The 22381-nt window shown below is 40.3% G+C and overlaps 1 non-coding gene across 1 annotated transcript; it reads right to left on the bottom strand.

The window, feature by feature from the left end:
• Positions 1-394: 394 nt before the first annotated feature.
• LOC112773586 (small nucleolar RNA R71) lies at positions 395-502 on the bottom strand. Its single transcript, XR_003188130.1, has one exon. It is a non-coding gene; the product is annotated as a small nucleolar RNA R71 (small nucleolar RNA).
• Between the last annotated feature and the right edge of the window lie 21879 nt (positions 503-22381).

The following is a 22381-nucleotide window of genomic DNA, read 5'->3' on the forward strand; positions in this document are numbered from 1 at the left end:
TGGCAGCCGAAAATAATAATAATGCAAGGAGGATGCTTGGTGACTTTACTGCACCTAATTCCAATTTACATGGAAGAAGCATCTCTATTCCTGCCATTGGAGCAAACAATTTTGAGCTGAAACCTCAATTAGTTTCTCTGATGCAACAGAACTGCAAGTTTCATGGACTTCCATCTGAAGATCCTTTTCAGTTCTTAACTGAGTTCTTGCAAATCTGTGATACTGTTAAGACCAATGGGGTTGACCCGAGGTCTACAGGCTTATTCTTTTCCCGTTTGCTGTGAGAGACAGAGCTAGAATATGGTTGGATTCTCAACCTAAAGATAGCCTGAACTCTTGGGATAAGCTGGTCACGACTTTCTTAGCCAAGTTCTTTCCTCCTCAAAAGCTGAGTAAGCTTAGAGTGGATGTTCAAACCTTCAGACAGAAAGAAGGTGAATCCCTCTATGAAGCTTGGGAGAGATACAAGCAACTGACCAAAAAGTGTCCTTCTGACATGCTTTCAGAATGGACCATCCTGGATATATTCTATGATGGTCTATCTGAATTAGCTAAGATGTTATTGGATACTTCTGCAGGTGGATCCATTCACCTAAAGAAAATGCCTGCAGAAGCTCAAGAACTCATTGACATGGTTGCTAATAACCAGTTCATGTACACTTCTGAGAGGAATCCTGTGAGTAATGGGATGCCTCAGAAGAAGGAAGTTCTTGAAATTGATACTCTGAATGCCATATTGGCTCAGAATAAAATATTGACTCAGCAAGTCAATATGATTTCTCAGAGTCTGAATGGAATGCAAGCTGCATCCAACAGTACTCAAGAGGCATCTTCTGAGGAAGAAGCTTATGATCCTGAGAACCCTGCAATAGCAGAGGTGAATTACATGGGTGAACCCTATGGAAACACCTATAATCCCTCATGGAGAAATCATCCAAATCTCTCATGGAAGGATCAACAAAAGCCTCAACAAGGCTTTAATAATGGTGGAAAAAACAGGTTTAGCAATAGCAAGCCTTTTCCATCATCCACTCAGCAAAAGACAGAGAGTTCTGAGCAGAATCCATCTAGCTTGGCAAATATAGTCTCTGATCTATCTAAGGCCACTCTAAGTTTCATGAATGAAACAAGGTCCTCCATTAGAAATTTGGAAGCACAAGTGGGCCAGCTGAGCAAAAGGATCACTAAAATCCCTCCTAGTACTCTCCCAAGCAATACAGAAGAAAATCCAAAAGGAGAATGCAAGGCCATTGACATAGTCAACATGGCTGAACCTAGAGAGGAAGGAGAGGACGTGAATCCCAATGAGGATGACCTCATGGGACGTCTCTCAAGCAAGAAAGAGTTTCCTATTAAGGACCCAAAGGAATCTGAGGCTCATATAGAGACCATAGAGATTCCATTAAATCTCCTTTTGCCATTCATGAGCTCTGAAGACTATTCTTCCTCTGAAGAGGATGAAGATGTAACTGGAGAGCAAGTTGCTCAATATCTAGGAGCCATCATGAAGCTGAATGCCAAGTTGTTTGGTAATGAGACTTGGGAAGATGAACCTCCCTTGCTCATTAGTGAACTAGATACATGGGTTCAGCAAACTTTACCTCAAAAGAGACAAGATCCTGGAAAATTCTTAATACCCTGTACCATAGGCACCATGACCTTTGAGAAGGCTCTGTGTGACCTAGGGTCAGGCATAAATCTTATGCCACTCTCTGTAATGGAGAAGCTGGGGATCATTGAGGTACAGCCTGCTTTATGCTCATTACAATTGGCAGACAAGTCAATAAGACAAGCTTATGGATTAGTAGAGGACGTATTAGTAAAGGTTGAAGGCCTTTACATCTCTGCTAATTTCATAATCTTAGACACTAGGAAGGAGGAGGATGAATGCATCATCCTTGGAAGACCTTTCCTAGCCACAGCAGGAGCTGTGATAGATCTTAACAGAGGAGAATTAGTCCTTCAACTAAATGAAGACAACCTTGTGTTTAAAACTCAAGGATCTCTTTGTGTAACAATGGAGAGGAAGCATGAAAAGCTTCTCTCACTGTAGAGTCAACCAAAGCCCTCACAGTCAAACTCTAAGTTTGGTGTTGAACTCCCATATCCAAACTCTAAGTTTGGTGTTGGGAGTCTATAAAATTGACCTGATTACCTGTGTGGCTCCATGAGAGCCCAATGTCAAGCTATTGACATTAAAAAAGCGCTTGTTAGGAGGCAACCCAATGTTATTTAATCATTTTTATTTTATTTTCTCTTTGTTATTTCATGTTTTATTAGGTTGATAATCATGTGGAATCATAAAATAAATCCAAAAATTAAAAACAGAATCAAAAATAGCAGAAAAAAATCACACCCTGGAGGAAGGACTTACTGGCGTTTAAACGCCATTAAGGAGCATCTGGCTGGCATTCAATGCCAGAACAGAGCATGGAGCTGGCGCTGAACGCCAGAAACAAGCATGAAGCTGGCGTTCAACGCCAGAAATGCATGCAAAGGCATTTTACATGCCTAATTGGAGCAGGGATGATTAAAGTCCTTGGCCCCACTGGATCTGTGGACCCCATAGGATCACCTCAGGATCTGTAGACCCCATAGGATCACCTCAGGATCTGTGGATCCCACAGGATCCCCACATACCTCCACTCACCTTCCCTCCTCATAATCCTATATCACCTCAATCTCTTTCCCATCACCTCTTCACCACTCACACCTATATAGTCGAATACACACATCCCTCCATCTCCTCCATATCTTCTTCTTCTTCTTCTTCTTCTATTCTTTCTTCTTTTGCTCGAGGGCGAGCAACATTCTAAGTTTGGTGTGGTAAAAGCATTGCTTTTTGTTTTTCCAAAACCATTTATGGCACCTAAGGCCAGAGAAATCTCTAGAAAAAGGAAAGGGAAGGCAATCACTTCCACCCCTGAGTCATAGGAGATGGAGAGATTCATCTCAAGGGTCTATAGCTCAGTGGTAGAACATTTGACTGCAAATCAAGAGATCCCTGAGATACCTCAGGGGATACATTTTCCTCCACACAATTATTGGGAGCAACTAAGGGTGGAACATCAAGAGCACTCTATCATCCTTCATGAAATTAGAGAAGATCAAAGAGCAATGAGGGAGGAGCAACAAAGACAAGGAAGAGACATAGAACAGCTCAAGGACATCATTAGTTCCTCAAGAAGGAAACACCACCATCACTAAGGTGGACTCATTCCTTGTTCTTAAATTTTCTGTTTTTCGTTTTCTTATGTTAAATGTTTATCTATGTTTGTGTCTTTATTACATGATCATTAGTGTCTAAGTGTCTATGCCTTAAAGTAGTGAATATGAATCCATCACCTCTCTTAAATGAAAAAAATGTTTTAAAAACAAAAGAACAAGAAGTACATGGTTTCGAATTCATCCTTGAAACTAGTTTAATTATTTTGATGTGGTGACAATACTTTTTGTTTTCTGAATGAATGCTTGAACAGTGCATATGTTTTTTTGAAGTTGTTGTTTAGGAATGTTAAATATATTGGCTCTTGAAAGAATGATGACAAGGAGACATGTTATTTGATAATCTGAAAATCATAAAAATGATTCTTGAAGCAAGAAAAAGCAGTGAATACAAAGCTTGCAAAAAAAAAATAGAAAAAGAAAAAGCAAGCAGAAAAAGCCAAAAGCTCTTAAAACCAAAAGGCAAGAGCAAAAAGCCAATAACCCTTAAAACCAAAAGGCAAGGGTAATAAAAAGGATCCCAAGGCTTTGAGCATCAGTGGATAGGAGGGCCCAAAGGAATAAAATCCTGGCCTAAGCGGCTAAACCAAGCTGTCCCTAACCATGTGCTTGTGGCGTGAAGGTGTCAAGTGAAAACTTGAGACTGAGCGGTTAAAGTCAAGGTCCAAAGCAAAAGAAGAGTGTGCTTAAGAACCCTGGACACCTCTAATTGGGGACTTTAGCAAAGCTGAGTCACAATCTGAAAAGGTTCACCCAGTTATGTGTCTGTGGCATTTATGTATCTGGTGGTAATACTGGAAAACAAAGTGCTTAGGGCCACGGCCAAGACTCATAAAGTAGCTGTGTTCAAGAATCAACATACTGAACTAGGAGAATTAATAACACTATCTGAACTCTGAGTTCCTATAGATGCCAATCATTCTGAACCTCAATGGATAAAGTGAGATGCCAAAACTATTCAAGAGGCAAAAAGCTACAAGTCCCGCTCATCTGATTGAAGCTATATTTCATTGATAGTTTGGAATTTATAGTATATTCTCTTCTTTTTATCCTATTGATTTTCAGTTGCTTGGGGACAAGCAACAATTTAAGTTTGGTGTTGTGATGAGCGGATAATTTATACACTTTTTGGCATTGTTTTTAGTATGTTTTTAGTAGGATCTAGTTACTTTTAGGGATGTTTTTATTAGTTTTTATGTTAAATTCACATTTCTGGACTTTACTATGAGTTTGTGTATTTTTCTGTGATTTCAGGTATTTTCTGGCTGAAATTGAGGGACTTGAGCAAAAATCAGATTCAGAGGTTGAAGAAGGACTGCTGATGCTGTTGGATTCTGACCTCCCTGCACTCAAAGTGGATTTTCTGGAGCTACATAACTTCCAATGGCGCGCTCTCAACGGCGTTGGAAAGTAGACATCCAGGGCTTTCCATCAATATATAATAGTCCATATTTTGCCCAAGTGTAGACGACGCAAAAGGGCGTTGAACGCCAGTTCTACGCTGCAGTCTGGAGTTAAACGCCAGAAACACGTCACAAACCAGAGTTGAACACCAAAAACACGTTACAACTTGGCGTTCAACTCCAAAAGAAGCCTCTGCACGTGTAAACTTCAAGCTCAGCCCAAGCACACACCAAATGGGCCCCAGAAGTGAATTTCTGCATCAATTACTTACTTCTGTAAACCATGGTAGCTAGTCTAGTATAAATAGGACTTTTTACTATTGTATTTACATCTTCGGATCATCTTGGTACGTCTAGTTCTTAGATCATGGAGGGCTGGCCATTCGGCCATGCCTGGACTTTATCACTTATATATTTTCAACGGTAGAGTTTCTACACACCATAGATTAAGGTGTGGAGCTCTGTTGTTCCTCATGAATTAATACAAAGTACTACTGTTTTTCTATTCAATTCAACTTATTCCACTTCTAAGATATCCATTCGCACTTCAACATGAATGTGATGATCGTGACAGTCATCATCATTCCCTATGAACACGTGCCTGACAACCACTTCCGTTCTACCTTAGATTGAATGAGTATCTCTTGGATTCCTTAATCAGAATCTTCGTGGTATAAGTTAGAACCCATGGATGGCCATTCCTGAGATCCGGAAAGTCTAAAACTTGTCTGTGGTATTCCGAGTAGGATCTAGGAAGGGATGGCTATGACGAGTTTCAAACTCGCGAGTGCTGGGCGTAGTGACAGACGCAAAAGGATCAATGGATCCTATTCCAGTATGATCAAGAACCGACAGATGATTAGCCATGTAGTGACAGCGCATTGGACCATTTTCACTGAGAGGACAGGATGTAGCCATTGACAACGGTGATGCCTAACATACAGCTTGCCATAGAAATGAGTAGGACTGATTGGATGAAGACAGCAGGAAAGCAGAGGTTCAGAGGAACGAAAGCATCTCTATACGCTTATCTGAAATTCTCACCAATGAATTACATAAGTATCTCTATCCTATTTTATGTTTTATTTACTATTATTATTCGAAAACTCCATAACCATTTAATATCCGCCTGACTGAGATTTACAAGATGACCATAACTTGCTTCATACCAACAATCTTCATGGTATCGACCCTTACTCACGTAAGGTTTTATTACTTGGACGACCCAGTGCACTTGCTGGTTAGTTGTATCAAAATTGTGACAAATTATGAATTAAGATTAGAGCACCAAGTTTTTTTTGGAGCCATTACCATGGATCACAATTTCGTGCACCAAGCACCCTGTGAATATTGTTTGCTATCATCTCCCCCACATTGATGTTCTCCCCCTTCATAATGTTGTAGATTAGTACAGTCCTTTCTAAAATAACCTCCGAAGTATTGGAGGTGGGGTTGAGGGCTCTCCTCACAAAGTCCAGCCACCCTCTAGCTTGAGGGCACAAGTCTCTTCTTCTCAGCTGGTTTGACCTTCCATCTTTGTCATTGATCCATTGTACATTAAGGACACAAATCTCGTTCAAAATCTCTTCGAAACTGGGATCAAGTTGCTTCATCCTTTCTTCATAGCTCCGGGTAGAACTTGTTTGCCTCACCTCTAGTATCCTTTCCAAGCTTGCAGGGCTATAGTCAATACCCTTCCCCTTCATATAGCTTTTGTAGTCATATTTTTGACCAGGTTGAGGGACAGCATTGGCGTAGAACTCCCTTACTAGGCTCTCCACCACCTTCTTTGGTGGGTTACAAAGGATAGCCCAGCTCCTGTTGTTGATTTCTATGTTGATCTCTCTATGCTCATCTCTCCCTTGTTGGAAGCCAACTCCAGGGATTATTTGCCTCTCACTCACCCACCTATAAAACTGACTTTGGTGAAAAAATGAGAGGAATTTGAACTCATTATAGCTTGATGAGCCAAAGCCAACTTTCTTAGTCTTTTTTTTCTTTGATCCAGTGGCCTTTGATGGTGCCATTTGAATGAGATAAGAAGAGTTGAAAATGGTTGAAAGAAGGCTAAAAGAAGGAAAGCAAATTAAGGGTTTGCTTCAAAACCAAATTTAGGACTTGATTGTCCCAATCAAGAAGCAAGAAAGAAGGAAAGAAAGCAAGAATGTAGTGAAGGGAGAGTGAGGGTTTCAGATGAGATGAGGGAGATTTGTAGTGTGGAAAAGATGGAAGGGTGAGTGTAATATATAGGGGTGAGAGGAGAGATCTGGAAGGTGAGAATTAATAGCAAAAATTGAATATTTTCCCACTTGGGAGTGACACCCAGCGTGGGGAGAGGCTCCAACCCCTATCTCTTCAGCTTTCCTCAGACTTTTGAGTTCCAAAGTGTGAAGTACACTTTGACTCCTTGACTTGATGAGTGATCAATGTCATGTGGGCCCCACCTCTTTCCTGAAAATTCAATTATAAACCCTCATTAGTGAGAAAAAATTGCTTCATATTCCTTCAATTAAATGTCATTCAGTTTGTGTGTCTCTTAGACACCAAACTTAGATTCCTTGCATCTAGTAATTGGCCAATGATTAAACTTTATTGTATACATAATGAGTGGAATAGAATTAATTCTTTCACACTCTTCCACACAATAAAGTAGTCCATTCAATTCCCTTTCCAAGTTACTAGGTGCATTTAAATGTTACATTAGTGGGTTTAATTTGGGCGCAGGCTGAATTGCTTATGATGGTGGCCACACCAAACTTAAATTTTTGGCTTATTCTTAAAGTTAATCAATTTGTTGTAGGGCCAAAAATTAAGTGGGCTAGTGGCCACACCAAACTTAGTTCCTCAACCAGGTCCTCAATCCAATCAACAACATCATATAGTGTGGCATATAAAGTTGCACTTCCAACAAGTTAGAGAAACTTTTGGAGTTCAAATTAAAGAAACTATCAACTAAACAACTACTACTGAAACTGAAAAGCAAACAACCTTAGTGGCTAAACATAAGCTAATTCTAAAAAAAAAACTTGAAATTGAAAGGATATGAGTGTTGGGGTGCCTCCCAACTAGCGCTTCTTAAACGTCACTAGCTTGACGATCCTTCCTCTTTAGCTGAGGTTATAGTTCACTCTTCGCTCATCCAATGAGTCCCCCAAGTAGTGCTTAAGTCTGTGGCCATTAATAATGAAATTCCTCTGTGTTTTATCATCCATAAGCTCCACATGACCGTAAGAAGAAGCCTTGATGATTGTGAATGGTCCAGACCATCTTGATTTCAACTTCCCTGGGAAAAGTTTGAGCCTTGAGTTGTATAACAGCACATTTTGACCTTCTACAAACTCTCTTCTTGCTAGCTTTTGATCATGCCATTTCTTTGCTTTCTCCTTGTAAATCTTGGCATTTTCATAAGCTTGAAATCTGAATTCATCTAACTCATTGAGCTGCAGCAACCTTCTCTTCCCAGCAGCTTGATTATCAAAGTTTAACATCTTTAGAGCCCAAAATGCTCTATGTTCAAGCTCCACTGGTAGATGACAAGCTTTTCCAAACACCAATTTGTATGGAGACATGCCAATAGGTGTCTTAAAAGCTGTTCTATAAGCCCACAATGCATCATCTAGCTTTTTGGACCAATCCTTTCTTGAGTTCCCAACAGTCTTCTCAAGGATTCTCTTGAGCTCTCTATTTGAAATTTTAGCTTGACCATTGGTTTATGGATGGTATGGGGTCGCTACCTTATACTTAACACCATATTTGAGAAGGAGTGTCTCAAGTTGCTTGTTGCAAAAGTGAGTTCCCCCATCACTTATAAGAGCTCTTGGAACCCAAAACTGGCTAAATATGTTCTTCCTCAAGAAGTTGATCACTACTTTGTTGTCATTTGTTGATGTTGCTATAGCCTCTACCCATTTGGATACATAGTCCACATATAGCCACCAATATGTAGTTGTTTAAGTATGAGGGTGGGAATGGTCCCATGAAATCAATTCCCCAAACATCAAACAATTCCAACTCCATAATGAATCTTTGTGGCATTTCATTCTTTTTGGGTAAGTTGCCAGCTCTTTGACACTCATTGCACCTTGTCACAAACTCCTTTGTATCTTTAAATATTGTAGGCCAGAAGAATCCACATTGCAACACTTTGGCTACAGTTCTTTCTCCACTAAAATGTCTTCCATAGGTGGATCCATGACAATGCCAAAGGACCTTTTGTCCTTCCTCATGAGAGATGCATCTTCTTAGAATCTCATCAGCACACTTTTTGAATAGGTAGGGCTCATCCCAAATGTAGTGCTTGGCATCATTGATGAGCTTCCTCTTCAAGTGTTTGTCGATGTTAGAAGGTAGCTCTCTAATGGCCTTGAAGTTGGCTATGTCTGCGAACCATGAAGCCTCTTGAATCATCATCAATTGCTCATCCGGGAAGCTTTCATTCACCCCAGGGCTATGTGCTTCATCCCCTTCCTGTGGGATCCTTGATAGGTGGTCAGCCACCTTATTCTCTAATCCACTTCTATCTTTGATTTCAATGTTGAACTCTTGGAGTAACAAGATCCATCTTATCAATCTAGGCTTGGACTCTTGCTTGGTTAACAAGTATTTAAGTGCTGCATGGTCAGTAAACACAATGACTTTAGAACCAATGAGATATAATTTGAATTTATCAAAAGCAAAAACTATAGCAAAAAGTTCTTTTTCTGTGGTGGTGTAGTTCCTTTGGGCTTCATTAAGAACCTTGCTAGCATAATAGATGACATGCACTAGCTTGTCTCTCCTTTGTCCAAAAACAGCACCAATAGCAAAATCTGATGCATCACACATCAATTCAAAAGATAAATCCCAGCTAGGTGGTTCTATAATAGGTGCAAAGGAGAGCTTGCTTTTAAGCTCATCAAAAGCTTGCATACATTCTCTATCAAAGATAAATGGTACATTAGAGACATGCAAGTTACTTAAAGGTTTTGCAATTTTTGAAAAGTCTCTAATGAACCTTCTATAAAACCTAGCATGTCCTAAGAAACTCCTAATTGCTTTGACATTGTAAGGTGGGGGTAATTTTTCAATCACTTCCACCTTGGCTCTATCTACCTCTATGCCTTTCTTAGAGATTTTGTGGCCAAGGACTACCACTTCGGTAACCATAAAATGACACCTTTTCCAATTCAAAACTAGGTTAGTCTCTTGGTATCTCTTGAGCACCAAGGCAAGATAGTGTAAAAAATTACGAAAGGAGTCACCAAACACTAAAAAATCATCCATGAAAACCTCAATAAACTTCTCAATCATATAAAAAAATGGACAGCATGCACCTTTGGAATGTGGCAGGTGCATTGCACAAACCAAAGGGCATGCGTCTATATGCAAAAACACCATAAAGGCAAGTGAAAGAAGTCTTCTCTTGGTCTTGAGGATCCACTACAATCTGGTTGTAGCCTGAATATCCATCCAAGAAACAAGTAGTACTCATGTCCATCTAGTCTCTCCAACATTTGATCCGTGAATGGTAGAGGAAAATGGTCTTTCCTTGTGGCTTCATTGAGCTTTCTGTAGTCTATACACATGCACTATCTAGTCATTGTTCTTGTTGGTATCAATTCATTTCTTTCATTGGGAACAACTGTGATTCTCCCTTTCTTGGGAACTACTTGAATAGGACTCACCCACGGGCTGTCTGAGATGGGGTAAATCACCCCTGCTTGCCATAACTTCAGCACTTCTTTTTGCACCACTTTTTTCATTGTTGGGTTCAATCTTCTTTGGGGCTGTATTGAGGGCTTGGCATCCTCCTCAAGAGGGATTTTATGCATGCACATTAAAGGGCTAATTCCCTTTAAATCTGAAAGTGTCCACCCTATGGCATCCTTGTGTTTCCTCAACACATTGATGAGCTTCTCATCTTGTTCTTCACTTAAGCTTGAGTTGATGATTACTGAATATATGTTGTTGCTCCCCAAGTAAGCATACTTCAGGCTTGGGGGCAAGGTTTTCAACTCCAGCTTTGGTGCTTCCACTTTCTCTTTGGTTGCCTTGTCTAGCATGATTGAGCCTTCTATGATTTCTTGTGGTAGTTCACCACATGATGTTGGATGATCTTGCTCTATTGCTTCTTCACATTGATCTTCTTCTAGGACTCCTTGAACCAGCTTTTTCATTGTGTCCACCATTATACATTCTCCAATGGATTCCTTGGGGTAGCTCATTGCAGTGAAAATATTGAACACCATCTTTTCTTCATGCAGTCTTAGGACCAACTCTCCTTTTTGAACATCAATTATAGCTCCAGCTATTGCCAAGAATGGTCTTCCTAGTATGATTGATGCATTAGACTCTTCCTCCATGTCAAGCACAACAAAATTAGCTGGGAAAATGAACTCTCCCACTTTATCCAACAAGTCTTCCACCACTCTATGAGGAAACTTGAATGTTCTATCAGCTAGTTGGAGTGCCATCCTTGTTGGTTTGGCCTCTTCAATTCTCATTTTCTTCATCATGGCTAAGGACACAAGGTTGATGCTGGCTCCCGATCACATAATACTTTTTCAATGCTAATATCCCCTATAATGCAGGGAATTTGAAAGCTCCCAGGGTTTGTCATCTTTTCGGAAAGCTTCTTTTGTATAATGGCACTACATTCTTCTGTGAGTACTACAGTTTCTTTTTCTCCCCAGTTTCTTTTCTTTGTCATGAGCTATTTTAAGAACTTGGCATAGAGTGGCATTTGCTCTAATGCCTTAGCAAAATGTATATTAATTTGGAGCCTCTTAAAGGTCTCCAAGAACCTAGAAAACTAACTGTCCTTCCCATCCTTTCTCAGCCTTTGTGGGTAGGGTGCTTTTTGTACATAAGGCTTTAAGACTTGCTTTGGTGGAGCTGGAGTATGTATTTCTTCTTCCTTCTTAGTCTCTGAGTCGTCTATAACCTCTTCTTCTTGTAAGTTGTGTCTTGAGGATGTCTCCTTCACCACCTTCCCACTTCTTAGTGTGATGGCCTTGCATTCCCCTCTTGGATTAGCCATGGTATCACTGGAGAATATGTTTGTAGGTATAGGTATCTGCTTGGATAGGTACCCTAGTTGTGATTCCAATTTTGAGATTGCTGCTCCTTGGTTCTTTATGTTGGATCTGGCCCCCTCTTGGATTGAATCTATCTTTTTTTCAGCTTGTAATTGTCTCTCTGCAATGGTGGTAATATCCCCTGCCATTTGTGCCATCATAGCTTCCAATCTTGTAAAATTTCCACTGTCATCACATGGTTGTGGGATTGGAGTTGATAAATTTTGAGAATAGTTACTGTGTGGTTGTTGGTTTGAGTGGTATGAGGGTATTGTGTGGGTTGTGGTAGGGCCTATGATTGTTAGATTGATGGTTGAGGTTGTTGTATTGGTTAGAATGATATAGTTTGTGGTCTTGGGTATGGTTTTGTTAGTTTTCCTACCCAAAGTTTGAGTGGTTCTTTCAACCTGGATTGTATGTTTTGGCATTGGGATCATATGGTGGTCTTGATGAATTGTTCACATAGTTGGCTTGCTCCCATTCACATTCAACTTCTGGACTATCTCCTTCCTGCATAGGTGCTTGAATGTTGATTGCTGAGACTTGATTCTTCTCCATTTGCTTGGTTAGAGCTGCTAATTGGGCTGCGATCACCTTGTTTTGAGCTAGCAGAGCATCAATGTGATTTAGCTCCATTGTTCCCCTTCTTGAGTTTCTATCAGAGGCATAGAAATACTCATTGTTAGCCATAGTTTCTATGATGTCTATGGCCTCTTCAATTATCTTCTTATTATTGAGAGAACCTCCTAAAGAGTGGTCTAGAGCCTTCTTTAACTCTTGAGACAATCCATCATAGAATATGTGCAGCTGGACCCACTCATTGAACATATCCGAGGGACATTTCCTTGTCAACTCTTTGTATCTCTCCCAAGCTTCATAGAGAGTCTCCCCATCTTGTTGTCTAAATATTTGTACCTCAGCTCTCAACTTGTTAACTCTTTGGGGAGGGTAGAACTTTGCCAAGAACTTGTTCACCACTTCTTCCCAAGTTGTCAAACTCTCCTTTGGAAAAGATTCCAGCCACTTAGCTGTTTTATCCCTGAGAGAAAAAGGAAATAAAAGCAGTTTATAGGTGTCTGGGTGAACACCATTAGCCTTCACTGTATCATAGATTCTCAAGAATGTGGTTAGATGTTGATTTGGATCTTCTTGAGCATTTCCTCCAAATGAACAATTATTCTGAACAAGAGTGATTAGCTGTGGTTTGAGCTCAAAATTATTGGCATGTATGGTGGGTTTCAAGATGCTGCTCCCACAATTCCCAGAATTGGGATGATGTAAGAGCCTAGCACTCTCTGCCCACTACTTCATCTTGATGATTATGAGCTTCACCTTCCATATCTTGAGTTGGATTTTCTTCCTCTTCACCAACTACTCTTTTGTCTCTAGCCACTGCTTCTCTTCTTAATCTTAAGAATGTCCTCTCAGGTTCAGAACCATATGAGGTTGTAGCTCCTCTTCTCCCTGTCATACACAGCACAAATATAATCTAAAACAAGAGTTATCACCCTCTTTAGAAAAAGGGTGGGTAAGTCAAATTTGATTGATGCAAAGTGTCAAACAGTTAGTGTGCTTCTTGTTAGAATGAATATATACACACAATGAACAACTGAAAACTCAAGTGTTGAAAGAAAAGAGGAAAATAAGAGACTGAAATTAAAGTAGTTAACAAAGTAAATAAAAATGCTTAATCTAAATACCCATCAATTTAATCATTGTCAATTCAAAATCAATCCCCGACAACGGAGGCATAAACTTGATGGACAATAAATTCACTATATCAATTATAATGAATCCGTCTTTGGCAAGTATACCAATTTGTCGTCAAGTAATAACTCACTATGAGTGAGGTCGAATCCCACAGAGATTGATTGATTGAACAACTTTAGTTAATAGGTGAATTAGTCAAGCTAATCAATAAGAATTGTTGAGTGCAGAATTCTGAGTAGCATAAATATAAATGACTTAAAGATAAAGAAAAGCCATAAAGTACAGAAAAGTAAATGACAAGAATGTAAAGTGCTGGAACATAAATGACTGAATTGTTAATGGGGAATGGGTAATGGCAGAAATTAAGGAAAGGTATAAAAATAGGAAAAATAAGAATAAGAGAATTCATTGGGGTCAGGAGATGTTGCTCTCTTTGGATCAAATCTTGATCATCTCATCTTTAATCATGCAACTCATTGACCTCTTGGCAATCATGATTGATTGAACCCCAATTCCTTGGTGATTCAATCTCTCAAATCTTGATAATCAACCAATTCCTTGGTTTAATTGCTCATGAAGAGAGATAAGTTTGGTCCTTGATTATACCACACATCCTCATAGATCCAAATAATAGGTGGATTTCATGTCACCATATCCAATCCCAAAACTCAGATCTATTCAAGTGTGAGAAGGGATTTCAAGCATGGTTCCATGTTTCCTCTTCCAAGGTTCCCATGAAACCCAATTTGCATTCAACCTCTTTTTCAAGATGATTGAACACTATACTTGAGAAACGAAATTTCTTCTAGCAAATCAAAGAGAGATGAAAAGAAGAAGAAATTCACTATCATTAATCCATCAAGTACAACAGAGCTCCCTCTCCCAATGAGAGGGAGTTTAGCTACTCATAGCTTAGAGAAAAGTACAAGAGATGGAAAAGATGAAGTGAAGTAAAGATTACTATTAGCCAACCCAACTAACCAACCAACTAACCAACCCCTTTTTCAGTACTCTCAGGGGGTATTTATACTACTCCTATTACTAGAAAATGAAAATTACAAAAATGAAAAGAAAATTACAATTGAAAATAAAAGGAAAACTCATTAAAATGAACCATATGCCTGGCGTGTGAACGGCGTGCCACGGCCAGCTCCTCAGCTTGGCTTGGTGTGCCACGCCTAGCTTCCAAGTGGCACGCCTCCTTTCTTGCAGCTAGCCTGGTGTGCCATGTCTTCGTGCTCAAGTGGCACGCCCAAATGACTTCTTCCTTTTTCTTCTCTGCAAACTGATGCATGGAAACTTATCTCTCAACAAATTCCCCTTCGACAAGTATACCGAATTGTCGTCAAGTAAAAACTCACAATAGAGTGAGGTCGAATCCCACAGGGATTGATTGGTCAATCAACTTTAATTAGAGGAATGTTCTAGTTGAGCTAAGCAGAATTTGATGTGAGAGTTGCAGGAAATTAAATGGCTGGAAAGTAAATAGCAGAAAATGTAAATGCTGGGAATAAAGAGCTGAATATAAATGACGAAAAGTAAATTGCAGAATGTTAAATGAGGAATGGGGAATTTAGCATGAAAGTAAATTTGCAGAAATTAAAGAGAATGGGTAAGATCAGAAATGGGGGATTCATTGGGTTTAGGAGATGTTGCATTCTCCGGATCAAGTTCATTTTCATCTCTTCCTCAATCAATGCATTCATTGATCTCCTTGGCAATCTTAAGTGATTGAATTCCAATTCCTTGGTAATTCAATCTCTCAAATCTTGATCAATAGCCAATTCTTTGGTCTAATTGCTCATGAGAAGAGATGAAGTATGGTCACTAATTATACCACATATATTTCCAAATCAAAGTATTGGGAGAATTATATGTCACCATATCCGCCCAAACCCCAATTTGGTCCAACATGAGAAAGCATTTCTAGCATGATCTCTTCATTCCTCTTCCAAGGTTCCGAAGAGATCCAAGTATGAATAGCTTCTTTTCCAAGATAACTACCCAATTGGATGAAGATTGAAAGCTTTCTAGTAAAATTAAGAGAAAAGAAAGAGGAAGGATAATGAAAACTATTATTGATCCATCAAATTACAACAGAGCTCCCTAACCCAATGAAAGGGGTTTAGTTGTTCATAGCTCTGGGAATGGAAAACAAAGATGGAGAATGCATTCTGAAAGTAAAACTAGAAGTTACAGAGAAAGTAAAATTATACAGAGAGTGGTTCTCCCAATCCAAAAGCTCTCCCTTTTCTAGTTTAAAACTACTCCTATATATACTACTCTTCTGATCTTCCAATTGGCTCTTCAAGTCTTGGATATGGGCCTTTGGATCTTGAGTTAAAGCAGTTTGGAATCTTCAGTAGGCTCAGCTTTACTTGCAGAGAAAGTGTGAAGTAGGCATGGACTTTAGCTAGGAAGTTAGTGGCGTTAACGTTAAGTGAAAATGTGGGTTCGAGAACGTTAGTGACAATCACCTTTTGCACTAACGTTCCTAGCCCAAGATGGTTCACATTAACTTCAACGTTAGTGGCACTAACGTGACCACTAACGTTGCCTCTTGGTCCATCGCAAGCATTATTGGCGTTTACCTTTTCCAATAACGTTGCCCTTAGCTCCTCCTTTCCTCACGTTAGAGTTCACGTTAGTATAACTAACGTGGCTCTTAACGTGGGCATGCCTTAGCCTCGAGAGCGTTAGTGACACTTACCTTTGTCACTAATGCTCCAAACACCTCAGCTTCCTACGTTAGAGTTCACATTAACTTAGTTAATATGACTCTTAACGTATTGAAGATTGCCATCTCCAACGTTAGTGACAAAGGTGAGTGTCACTAACGTTGGCTTATCATGCTTAGCTCCACATTACTCTTCACGTTAGTGGTCTTAACGTGACCACTAACGTGGACAATGTTGGCTTAGTCCAACGTTAGTGACAAAGGTTAGTGTCATTAACGTTGGCATTGTTTGCCCCTTCCATGTTAGAGTTCACGTTAACTAGGTTAACGTGGCTCTTAACGTGGCCAATTGCCCATTTTGGAGTGTTAGTGGTATTCACTTTTACCATTAACGCTGGAGCTCCCTTTTCTTCCACGTTAACTACCACGTTAATATAGTTAACGTGACAATTAACGTGGGCTATGATGGCTTCGAAAGCGTTATTGGCGATCACTTTTCTCATTAACGTTGCAAGCTAGCTCCCATTCCACGTTAGTCTAAGTCTAACTAACGTGACCACTAACGTGGCTCTTCCTTGCTTCCTTTGTCCTGAAATCAAGCAAGTAAAGTGCATCAATGCTTGCTCCCATTCAATTCATGCATAATTCTCATAAAATCATATAAAATTCACAATGTTTGCTTGAATTAAGATGTAAGTGATTATTTACCCAAAACTTGCTTATTTCCTAAGAAAGTGCATGAAACTACCCTAAAACAATAAAGAAAATGTCAGTGAAACTGGCCAAAATGCCTTGGCATCACAACACCAAATTTAAAGCTTGCTTGTCCCTAAGCAAGTACTGGAACAAGAGAATGATGAATGAAATGACAAGAGAAATGAATCATTATTGTGGAAGTCATGTCCTTGGTTTTATGGGGTTTCATGCATAGCAACTTAGGTTCATTCTTTTACTAGCTTTCAGACCTTTATCATGTCCTAGAATACTCACTTGATTGCACCCTTTGAGACTTTTATTTATTGATCCTTTTGTCTTTTCAAGGTTTATTGCATCCTTAGCCTAAGTGTTCTGTGAGGGGGCGACTCTTTAAAATAAGCTTTCAGCCAACACTCCCGAACCAGTTGGTTCAAGGTGCTAGGTGTTGAGACACCCCTAAGGACTTACTCCCTCAAGTCTCTCTCCCCTATACATGCACACCACAGGCACATGGTTTGTTATTTTCCTTCCTTGAGGCCTTGGTGTCCAGCACCTCTTTGGGTTACTAAATGTTCTGTAGCAATGTTGCTCTTGATAGTGGATTTTCAATTGATAATCCCGGGTTAGTTAACCCAAGTTACCAAGTGATGAAGCACTCCTAAGAACTTATTCATCCAAGCAGATCCTTGGTACAAGAGCACCACAGACACATCCCTCAAGATTCAAGCCCTTGGTGCCTAGCCTTATTTCTTATTACTTTTCTTTCTTTTTCAACTCTTATTGTTCTTTTCCTTTTTCTTATTAGGATCTTGTTATTTAGCTAGTCTCATGGGGTGTGTTTCAAGCATATGATTCAGGACAGATAGTTGCCTTCCTACCTTGTTGGTGAACCAACTTAGCTAAGTGATTACTACACCACAAACTTAGGAACTTACTCCACAATATGAACCTTACTCTGGTCTTCCATAGCATACATTCTCTTTTTATTTGATTCAAAAGGACAAGCATACAAGTAAGCAAGGTGAAAATGCAGCAAATCATTTGGCACAGCTAGCATAGACCTAAGCAGTAAAAACTTAAAGACAGAATTGAAAATTCCTAAGCTACTATAGAAGTATGTTTTATTTCATACATGATTTTCCTTATTTAAAACTTGAAAAAGATGGAACAAAGGGAGAACTCTACCACCTTTTACTCATGGGGGTGCTCATGCTCTCCCTCTTGTTTGTCCTCTTTGTGTCCACTTGTGTTTCCTCGTATCCGTGCTAGTCTGGCTTTCTTCCACTCCTCAAGTGCCTTCCTTACTGATTCATGACTCTTTTCTACCCTATCTCTTTCTTCTCGCGCTAATTCATCCTTTACTTCTTCATATCTTGTGATTCCTGGGTGCAGTACAGGCAGTTGTCCAACTAAGTACCCGAGCCTGGCTTGAGTGTTTACATGATGTCCAGTCTCGTTCATGTAAACTCCTTCTGCGAACGCTCTGTATTCGTCAAAGAGTTCTGCCTGTTCCAGTTATTTCCGATGCATTTCATGTATGTGTGCACCTTGATGTGCTTGGATGTTGATTAGCTTTTGGATAGCTTCTTGTTGTTGATCTTGCCTTTGCTCTATCCTGTGGAAGGATTCACCCCAATGTTTCCCGTGTTCTAGTTGCTGCTCCATCAATTGCTTTTGCCATTCCCCCTGTTGATTCATCCATCCAGAGAGTAATTCTTCTTGATGGCTTACCAACTGTAGTTGCAACTCTTTCTGTGCCCCTTGATTTTCCAAGTATTGTCTAGATAAGCCATCAATGGCTTCCTGTAGCTAGTGCATATCTAGAGGGGCTTGCTCCTCTAAGTTTTGTCCTTCTACTATTTGATGGGCTGGCCTCTTTCTTGGCTTTCGTTGAGGTAGGGGAGATGCAACCGCATGCATCCGTCGAACAGTAATTGGGATGCCCACTTTTATCCACTCGGGGTCCTCATCCTCGAACACCACCCCAGCCCTGTCACACAGACGAAAAATAGTGCTGGGGTAGCCTAACCTTCCTCCAGAATCGCTCTTTTCAGCCATCTTCCTAATACCTTGAGCTATAAGTTCATGGACCTTGATCTCTCCCCCTTTAAGTATACATTGCACCATTGTTGCTCTCTTAAGATTCACCTCTGAGTTATTCCCGGCAGGAAGGATGGATCTCCTTACAATTTCAAACCACCCCTTTGCTTCAGGGGTGAGGTCCCCTCTCTTGATGAACTTGGGTTTCCCCTGAGGATCTCGTACCCAATCAGCTCCTTGCACGCAAATATCATGTATAATCTGGTCATGATTGGGGCTGCCATCTATTATGGAGTGATAGCTTTCTTTTACAAATGGTATGGCTCGTAGCTTTAATGCCCTCATGATGCTCATGGGGCTAAAGTCCACGGTTACCCCTCTCACGAAGCTTATATAGGAGTCATCTGCCTTATCATATCTGATTGCATTTGCATAAAACTCTCTTACAAGAGTTGCATTTACTTTTATGACTGGATCAGTAAGGAGCTCCCATATTCTCTACCTTCTCTGTGATTTCGGGGCACTCAGTTTTTCTGACTTGAAAGCCTAGCTCATATATGATCTCCTTATCAATCATCCATCCATATTGCAATGCATGGTGAAAGGTTTTGAATTTCTTTTCATCGAAAGGGCGTTGCTCCATAGGCTCCTTTCCTTTTCTTCTCTTAGAGCTTGATGATGCCATAAGCGATTGTTGATATGTGAAGGTGTAAAGGGTGTGGATAATGGGCTTCGGCCGGTTAAGATGGGGTGTAGTGAAGGGAATGAGTGAGAGTGTTTTTGATGGGTAAAAAGGAGTTGGGTGCCGAAAGTGGAAAGTGTAAAGGATGGAAATTGGAATGTGAAAGGGAGTATGGAATAAGAACCACTTATATAGGGAAGTGGTGAGTGAATGAAAGGTGTAGATTGATAGAGTGGGTGTGTGATGAACGGATGGGGTTTAGCATGGGATGAGCACAAGAATCATCAAATTTATGATGAGGTTGGTTCAGTTTCCAAGCATGTTCTTCTTCCAATGTTGCATGGCAACATTTCCCAATGCATTCCCCTTTGAGACATGTGTATAGTCCCCTCATTTTGAAGTGGCCGAAATCTCCTCCTTCAATTGTCCCATCAATTCTCCTACAAATAAAGGGATGTGATTAATGAAATTGTAGAAAGTGGTGGCAAAATTTAAAAGAAAAGAAAGAGTAACTACTTTTTAAAATTTTTGTTGTTAGCTAACTAAGTGCTATTCATGAGTACAAACCAACTGACTAATTGATTATCCATGTATGCAACAGTGGTGACACCAAACTTAGTTTGTGGCCATGTGGTGTAAAAGGAATTGTTTAAGGTTCTAAGAGTGACATGATATGAATTGCATTCATGTTCTCTTAGTGTGCCTTGAACACCAAACTTGTTCTTCACTATGTGTTGCAAAAAGGAAAGATTCAGTCAAGTGTATGTCAAAGTTGATTTAAACTTCATGAACCTTGCATTATTAACTAATTTTAAAAGCATATAAAACATGGGTTGCCTCCCATGAAGCGCTTCTTTAGCGTCACTAGCTTGACGTTCTGACTTTGTCAAGGTGGTTGGTAATGCTTCAGATCTTCCCCTCTTGCAGTAAACCTATATCCATTGGCTTCATCAAGGATCTCTACATGTTCTAGGGAGAGAACTTTGTTGATGGTGAAAATCTTAGGTAACTGAGATGGGATGGTGGGGAGATAAGGTGGGATAACTAGGAAATAAGCTGAGATCACTTTGTCCCTTGGAGAAAAATCCTCTGTAGGGATCTTCTTGTTCCTCCACCTCCTTGGTGCCTTCTTCTTTGTTTCTTTTACTGTTGCCATGCTCTTTGTGACCTCCTTTTCCAATGAAATTTTGTTGCTGGTCTCATATGATTCTGGTGGTTTTGGCTCCACTTGAGTTTTCTTTAGCTGTGACACCTTCTGGCTGTTTTGCTTAACAACCAAAGGGATTCTCAGGTGTACATTTTGTGCTTCAGTGCTTGTTTCTTCCACCAGTGCTTTGTTGTGATCTTTCCTTGGTTTTTTGTTTTCCTGATCTGCTTCTTGTGAGGGTTTAAAGACATTGAAGTAAGTTGTTCATCATGTATCTTTAGTATTAGCTCTCCTCGCTCCACATCTATAAGTGCTCGGGCTGTAGCTAGGAACGGTCTTCCCAATATGATTGGGTGGATGTGACTCTCTTCCATTTCTAATATGACAAAATTTGTGGGAAGGAAGTAAGTTTCTACTTTTACCAACACGTTTTCAACCACTCCCACTGCTTGTTTTTGAGTTTTGTCAGCCAGCCTGATGACTACGTCTATGGGCATTAGCTCATTGATCTGCAGCTTCTTCATAAGGGATAAGGGCTTTAAGTTGATGCTTGCTCCCAGGTCACAGAGTCCTTTATCAAACATTGTTTCTCCTATGGCACAGGGGATGTGAAAGCTCCCTGGGTCCTTCCTTTTTGTAGGCAACTCTGGTTGAATGAGAGCACTGCACTCCTTATTCATCACTATTGTTTGCCCTCCTTTGAGTGAGCTTTTCTTGGTCAGCAACTCTTTCATATACTTAATGTATGAGGGCATTTGTTGGAGAGCCTTGATGAATGGTATGTTCACATGGAGAGATGCAAACATATCAAGGAATTTTGAGTATATTCTCTTTTCCACACCACCCTTGAGTTTTTGGGGAAAAGGTGCATAGAGTTTCAGCATCTCCTTCTGTGAAATTTTGGTTTCTTGGTGACCCTCTTCCTGCTTCTCTGCTGATGTATCTCCAGGTTGTTCTAATGGTTCGTTCAGCTCTTCCTCAGTCCCCTTATCACTTATGGTGACCATCTTGCAGTCTTCCCATCTTACTTTCTTTACTTCACCTCTCGGGTTTTTCTCTGTGTCACTTGGGAAGCTGTCAGTAGGTTTGGAAATCTTCTCAGAGAGGTATCCCACTTGAAATTCTAGCCTCTGAATGGTGTCTCCCTGGTTTTTGAGATTAGCTTGCACCTCCTCTTTGAACACTTTGTTATCTTGGATTTCCTTACATATGCCTTCAAGTAGAGTCTCAATCCTTGAGAGTCTATCTTCGGATGATGGAGAGTTGAGATTGGAGGGATGAGAAGGATCATTTTGGCTTTGGTATGGATGTTGAGGTGTGTTGTTAGGTGGGTGCTGATATGATCTCTGTGTGGAATATTGGTGAGCTACATTGTTGTTGGGGTTGTGGCGTCTCTGATCTTGGCCTTGGTCTTGTTGATTTTCCCACCTAAAGTTTGGGTGGTTCCTCCAACCAGGATTTAAGTCTTGGAGTATGGATCATGTGCCTGCCTGGGTGAGTTTCCAATGTAATTGGCTTGTTCTTGATCACCTTTTGCCTCTGCATTTACTCCTTCTTGAGCTGCTGATGAGGTGGTGATTGCTGCTACTTGGTTCCTCTCCATCTTCTTGCGAAGGTCAGCCAGCTGCTTGGCAATCAGCTTGTTCTGGGCCAACAGTGCATCTACGTTGTTTAGCTCCATTACTCCTCTAGTGTTGCCTCTTTCAGAGGCATAGAAGTAGTCATTCTCGGCTATAGTCTCAATGA

The sequence above is a fragment of the Arachis hypogaea genome, chromosome 18 (genome assembly GCF_003086295.3).
Source record: "Arachis hypogaea cultivar Tifrunner chromosome 18, arahy.Tifrunner.gnm2.J5K5, whole genome shotgun sequence".
NCBI classification, from domain to species: domain Eukaryota; kingdom Viridiplantae; phylum Streptophyta; class Magnoliopsida; order Fabales; family Fabaceae; genus Arachis; species Arachis hypogaea.